Source organism: Calliopsis andreniformis, unplaced genomic scaffold, assembly GCF_051401765.1.
Source record: "Calliopsis andreniformis isolate RMS-2024a unplaced genomic scaffold, iyCalAndr_principal scaffold0106, whole genome shotgun sequence".
In the NCBI taxonomy this organism is placed as follows: Eukaryota; Metazoa; Arthropoda; class Insecta; order Hymenoptera; family Andrenidae; genus Calliopsis; species Calliopsis andreniformis.
In genome coordinates, this window is record NW_027480515.1 from 1,783,632 (window position 1) to 1,790,774 (window position 7,143).

Below are 7,143 nucleotides of genomic sequence, written 5' to 3' on the forward strand. Positions count from 1 at the left end.
GAGAGAGGACTGAGGATTGAGGATTGAGGATTGAACATTGAGGACTGAGTGTTGAGGATTGAAGATTGAGGATTGGCTGTTGAGGATTGAACATTGAGGATTGAGGATTGAGGATTGAGCATTGAGGATTGAAGGTTGAATATTGATGAATGAAGATTGATAATTGAGGATTGAGGGTTGTGGATTGAGAACGAGGACCGAGGGTTGAGTGTTGATGCCTGAGGTCTGAGGACTGAGGATTGAGGATTGCGAACTGAGGATTGAGGATTGAGGATTGAAGATTGAGGATTGACGATTGAGGATTGAAGGATGAGGATTGAAGAATGAGGACTGGGGAATGAGTATTGAGGATTGAGGATTGAATATTGAGTATTGAGGATTGAATATTGAGGATTGAGGATTGCGGATAGAAGATTGAGGATTGGGTATTGCGTATTGAACATTGAGGATTGAGGATTGAGGATTGAGGATTGAGGATTGAGGATTGAGAATTGAGGATTGAGGATTGAGGATTGAGGATTGAGGACTGAGGATTGAGGATTGCGGATTGAAGATTGAGTATTGGGTATTGCGTATTGAACATTGAGGATTGAGGATTGAGGATTGAGGATTGAGGATTGAGGATTGAGTATTGAGGATTGAGGACTGAGGATTGAAGATTGAGGATTGGGTATTGAGGATTGAAGAATGAGGATTGAGGATTGAGGATTGAGGATTGAGGATTGAGGATTGAAGACTGAGTATTGAGGATTGAAGATTGAGGATTGAGGAGTGAGTATTGAATATTGAGGATTTGGGACCGAGGATTGAAGATTGAGGATTGAGGATTGAGGATTGAGGATTGAGGATTGAGGATTGAGGATTGAGGATTGAAGATTGAGGATTGTGTATTGAGGATTGAAGAATGAGGATTGAGGATTGAGGATTGAGGATTGAGGATTGAAGATTGAGTATTGAGGTTTGAAGATTGACGATTGAGGGTTGAGGATTGAGGATTGAGGATTGAGGATTGAGGATTGAGGATTCAGGATTGAGGATTGAAGATTGAGGATTGGGTATTAAGGATTGAAGAATGAGGATTGAGTATTGAGCATTGAGGATTGAGGATTGAGGATTGAAGATTGAGTATTGAGGACTCAAGATTGACGGTTGAGGATTGAGGATTGAGGATTGAGGATTGAGGATTGAGGATTGAGGATTGAAGATTGAGTATTGAGGATTGAAGATTGAGGATTGAGGATTGAGGATTGAGGATTGAGGATTGAAGATTGAGTACTGAGGATTGAAGATTAAGATTGAGGATTGAGGATTGAGGATTGAGGATTGAGGATTGAGAATTGAGGATTGAAGATTGAGGATTGCGTATTGAGGATAGAACATTGAGGATTGAGGATTGAGTATTGAGGATTGAGGATTGAGGATTGAAGGTTGAATATTGATGATTGAAGATTGAGGATCGAGGATTGAGCGTTGTGGATTGAGGACTAGGACTGAGGGTTGAGTATTGATGATTGAGGTCTGAGGATTGAGGATTTAGGATTGAGGATTGAGGATTGAAGATTGAGGATTGAGGATTGAGGATTGAAGGATGAGGATTGAAGAATGAGGATTGGGGAATGAGTATTGAGGATTGAGTATTGAATATTGAGTATTGAGGATTGAATATTGAGGATTGAGGCTTGCGGATAGAAGATTGAGGATTGGGTATTGCGTATTGAACATTGAGGATTGAGGATTGAGGATTGAGGATTGAGGATTGAGGATTGAGAATTGAGGATTGAGGATTGAGGATTGAGGATTGAGGATTGAAGATTGAGGATTGGGTATTGAGGATCGAAGAATGAGGATTGAGCATTGAGGATTGAGGATTGAGGATTGAATATTGAGTATTGAGGATTGAGGATTGAGTATTGAGGATTGCGAATTGAGGATTGAGGATTGAGGATCGAGGATTGAAGATTGAGTATTGAGGATTGAAGGTTGAGGATTGTGGATTGAGGATTGAGGATTGAGGATTGAAGATTGAGTACTGAGGATTGAAGCTTAAGATTGAGGATTGAGGATTGAGGACTGAGGATTGAGGATTGAGGATTGAAGGTTCAGTATTGAGGATTGAAGATTGAGAATTGAGGATTGAGGATTGAACATTGAGGACTGAGTGTTGAGGGTTGAGTGATGAGAATTGATGTTTGTGGATAGAGAATTGAAGGTTGCAGATTGAGTATTGGGTATTGAAAACTGTGAATTGAGTATATTCTATTGAGGATTGTGGATTGACAACTGATTGTTGAGGACTGAGGGCTGAAGATTGAGGGTTCCAGATTGAGGATTCAGAATTGAAATTTGAGGACTGAGCATTGAGGATTGAAGATTGAGTATTGAGGATTGAAGATTAAGAATTGAGGATTTTGGATTGAGGATTGAGGAATGAGGATTGAGGATTGAGGATTGAGGATTGAGGATTGAGGATTGAAGATTGAGTATTGAGGATTGAATATTGAGGATTGTGGATTGAGGATTGAGGATTGAGGATTGAAGATTGAGGGTTGAAGATTGAGGATTGGGTATTGAGGATTGAAGAATGAGGATTGCGTATTGAACATTGAGGATTGAGGATTGAGGATTGAGGATTGAGGATTGAGGATTGAGAATTGAGGATTGAGGATTGAGGATTGAGGATTGAGGATTGAAGATTGAGGATTGGGTATTGAGGATCGAAGAATGAGGATTGAGCATTGAGGATTGAGGATTGAGGATTGAATATTGAGTATTGAGGATTGAGGATTGAGTATTGAGGATTGCGAATTGAGGATTGAGGATTGAGGATCGAGGATTGAAGATTGAGTATTGAGGATTGAAGGTTGAGGATTGTGGATTGAGGATTGAGGATTGAGGATTGAAGATTGAGTACTGAGGATTGAAGCTTAAGATTGAGGATTGAGGATTGAGGACTGAGGATTGAGGATTGAGGATTGAAGGTTCAGTATTGAGGATTGAAGATTGAGAATTGAGGATTGAGGATTGAACATTGAGGACTGAGTGTTGAGGGTTGAGTGATGAGAATTGATGTTTGTGGATAGAGAATTGAAGGTTGCAGATTGAGTATTGGGTATTGAAAACTGTGAATTGAGTATATTCTATTGAGGATTGTGGATTGACAACTGATTGTTGAGGACTGAGGGCTGAAGATTGAGGGTTCCAGATTGAGGATTCAGAATTGAAATTTGAGGACTGAGCATTGAGGATTGAAGATTGAGTATTGAGGATTGAAGATTAAGAATTGAGGATTTTGGATTGAGGATTGAGGAATGAGGATTGAGGATTGAGGATTGAGGATTGAGGATTGAGGATTGAAGATTGAGTATTGAGGATTGAATATTGAGGATTGTGGATTGAGGATTGAGGATTGAGGATTGAAGATTGAGGGTTGAAGATTGAGGATTGGGTATTGAGGATTGAAGAATGAGGATTGAGGATTGAGGATTGAGGATTGAGGATTGAAGATTGAGTATTTAGGATTGAAGATTGACGTTCGAGGATTGAGAATTGAGGATTGAGTATTGAGTATTGAGGATTGAAGATTGAGTATTGAGGATTGAATGTTGAGTATTGTGGATTGAGGATTGAGGATTGAGGATTGATTATTGAGGATTGGGGCTGAGTGTTGAGGGTTGAATGATGAGAATTGGTGTTTCTGGATAGAGATTTGAAGATTGCAGATTGAGTATTGAGTATTGAAAACTGTGAATTGATGATATTCTATTGAGGATTGAGGATTGACAACTGATTGATGAGGACTGAGGGCTGAAGCTTGAGGATTCAGGATTGAGGATTCAGGATTGGGGTTTGAGGAGAGAGGACTGAGGATTGAGGATTGGGGATTGAGAATTGAGGATTGAGGATTGAGGATTGAAGATTGAGGATTGGCTGTTGAGGATTGAACATTGAGGATTGAGGATTGAGGATTGAGGATTGAGGATTGAGGATTGAGTATTGAGGATTGAGGACCGAGTATTGAAGATTGAGGATTGGGTATTGAGGATTGAAGAATGAGGATTGAGGATTGAGGATTGAGGATTGAAGACTGAGTATTGAGGATTGAGGATTGAGGATTGAAGATTGAGTATTGAGGTTTGAAGATTGACGATTGAGGGTTGAGGATTGAGGATTGAGGATTGAGGATTGAGGATTGAGGATTCAGGATTGAGGATTGAAGATTGAGGATTGGGTATTAAGGATTGAAGAATGAGGATTGAGTATTGAGCATTGAGGATTGAGGATTGAGGATTGAAGATTGAGTATTGAGGACTCAAGATTGACGGTTGAGGATTGAGGATTGAGGATTGAGGATTGAGGATTGAGGATTGAGGATTGAAGATTGAGTATTGAGGATTGAAGATTGAGGATTGAGGATTGAGGATTGAGGATTGAGGATTGAAGATTGAGTACTGAGGATTGAAGATTAAGATTGAGGATTGAGGATTGAGGATTGAGGATTGAGGATTGAGAATTGAGGATTGAAAATTGAGGATTGCGTATTGAGGATAGAACATTGAGGATTGAGGATTGAGTATTGAGGATTGAGGATTGAGGATTGAAGGTTGAATATTGATGATTGAAGATTGAGGATCGAGGATTGAGCGTTGTGGATTGAGGACTAGGACTGAGGGTTGAGTATTGATGATTGAGGTCTGAGGATTGAGGATTTAGGATTGAGAATTGAGGATTGAGGATTGAGGATTGAAGATTGAGGATTGGGTGTTGAGGATTGAAGAATGAGGATTGAGGATTGAGGATTGAGGATTGAGGATTGAAGATTGAGTATTGAGGATTGAGGATTTAGGATTGAGAATTGAGGATTGAGGATTGAGGATTGAAGATTGAGGATTGGGTGTTGAGGATTGAAGAATGAGGATTGAGGATTGAGGATTGAGGATTGAGGATTGAGGATTGAAGATTGAGTATTGAGGACTGAAGATTGAGGATAGAGGGTTGAGGATTGAGGATGGAGGATTGAAGATTGAGTATTGAGGATTGAAGATTGAGGATCGAGGATAGAGGATTGAGGATTGAGGATTGAAGATTGAGGATTGGGGACTGAGTGTTGAGTGTTGAATGATGAGAATTGATGTTTGTGGATAGAGATTTGAAGACTCCAGATTGAGTATTGAGTATTGAAAGCTGTGAATTGATTATATTCTATTGAGGATTGAGAATCGACAACCGATTGTTGAGGACTGAGGTCTGAAGGTTGAGGATTCAGGATTGGGGATTCAGGTTTGAGGTTTGAGGACTGAGGATTGAGGATTGAGGATTGAGGGTTGAGGATTGAGGATTGAAGACTGAGGATTGAGGATGAGGGCTGAGGGTTGAGGATTGAGGTTTGAGGACTGAGGGCAGAGGATCGAGGATTGAGAATTGAGGATTGAGTATTTAGGATTGAGGATTGAAGATTGAGTATTGAGAATTGAAGGTTGAGGATTGTGGATTGAGGATTGAGGATTGAGGATTGAATATTGAGGATTGGGGACTGAGTGTTGAGTGTTGCATGATGAGAATTGATGTTTGTGGATAGAGATTTGAAGATTGCAGATTGAGTATTGAGTATTGAAAACTGTGAAATGATGATATTCTATTGAGGATTGAGGATTGACAACTGATTGTTGAGGACTGAGGGCTGAAGCTTGAGGATTCAGGATTGAGGATTCAGGATTGAGGTTTGAGGAGAGAGGCCTGAGGGTTGAGGATTGGGAATTGAGGATTGAGGATTGAGGATTGAAGATTGAGGATTGGCTGTTGAGGATTGATCATTGAGTATTGAGGATAGAGGATTGAGGATTGAGGATTGAAGGTTGAATATTGATGAATGAAGATTGAGGATTGAGGATTATGGGTTGTGGATTGAGAACGAGGACTGAGGGTTGAGTGTTGATGCCTGAGGTCTGAGGATTGAGGATTGAGGATTGCGAACTGAGGATTGAGGACTGAGGATTGAAGATTGAGGATTGGGTATTGAGGATTGAATAATGATGATTGAAGAATGAGGATTGGGGATAGAGTACTGAGGATTGAGGGTTGAATATTGAGTATTGAGGATTGAGTATTGAGGATTGAGGATTGAGGGTTGTGGATTGAGGATTGAAGATTGAGTATTGCGGATTGAAGATTGATGATTGAGGATTGAGGATTGAGGATTGAGGATTGAGGATTGAGGATTGAGGATTGAAGATTGAGGATTGAGGGCTGAGGATAGAGGATTGAGGGTTGTGGATTGAGGACGAGGACTGAGGGCTGAATATTTATGTTTTGAGATCTGAGGATTGAGGATTGAGGATTGAGAATTGAGGATTGAGGATTGAGGATTGAAGATTGAGGATTGGGTATTGAGGATTGAGGGTTGAGGATTGAAGATTGAGGATAGGGTATTGAGGATTGAAGAATGATGATTGAGGATTGAGGATTGAGGATTGAGGATTGATGATTGAGGATTGAGGATTGAGGATTGAGGATTGAGGATTGAGGATTGAGGATTGAGGGTTGTGGATTGAGGACGAGGACTGAGGGTTGAATATTTATGTTTGAGGTCTGAGGATTGAGGATTGAGGATTGAGAATTGAGGATTGAGGATTGAGGATTGAAGATAGAGGATTGCTTATTGAGGATTGAGGATTGAGGATTGAAGATTGAGGATAGGGGATTGAGGATTGAAGGATGATGATTGAGGATTGAGGATTGAGGATTGAGGATTGAATATTGAGTATTGAGGATTGAAGATCGACTATTGAGGATTGAGAATTGAGGATTGAGGGTTGAGGATTGAGGATTGAAGATTGAGTATTGAGGATTGAAGGTTGAGGATTGTGGATTGAGGTTTGAGGATTGAGGCTTGAATGTTGAGGATTGGGGACTGAGTTTTGAGGGTTGAATGATGAGAATTGATGTTTGTGGATAGAGATTTGAAGATTGCAGGTTGAGTATTGAGTATTGAAAGCTGTGAAATCATGATATTCTATTGAGGATTGAGGATGGGCCACTGATTCTTGAGGACTGAGGGCTGACGATTGAGGATTCAGTATTGAGGATTCAGGATTGAGGTTTGAGGACTGAGGATTGAGGATTGAGGATTGAGGATTGAGGATTGAG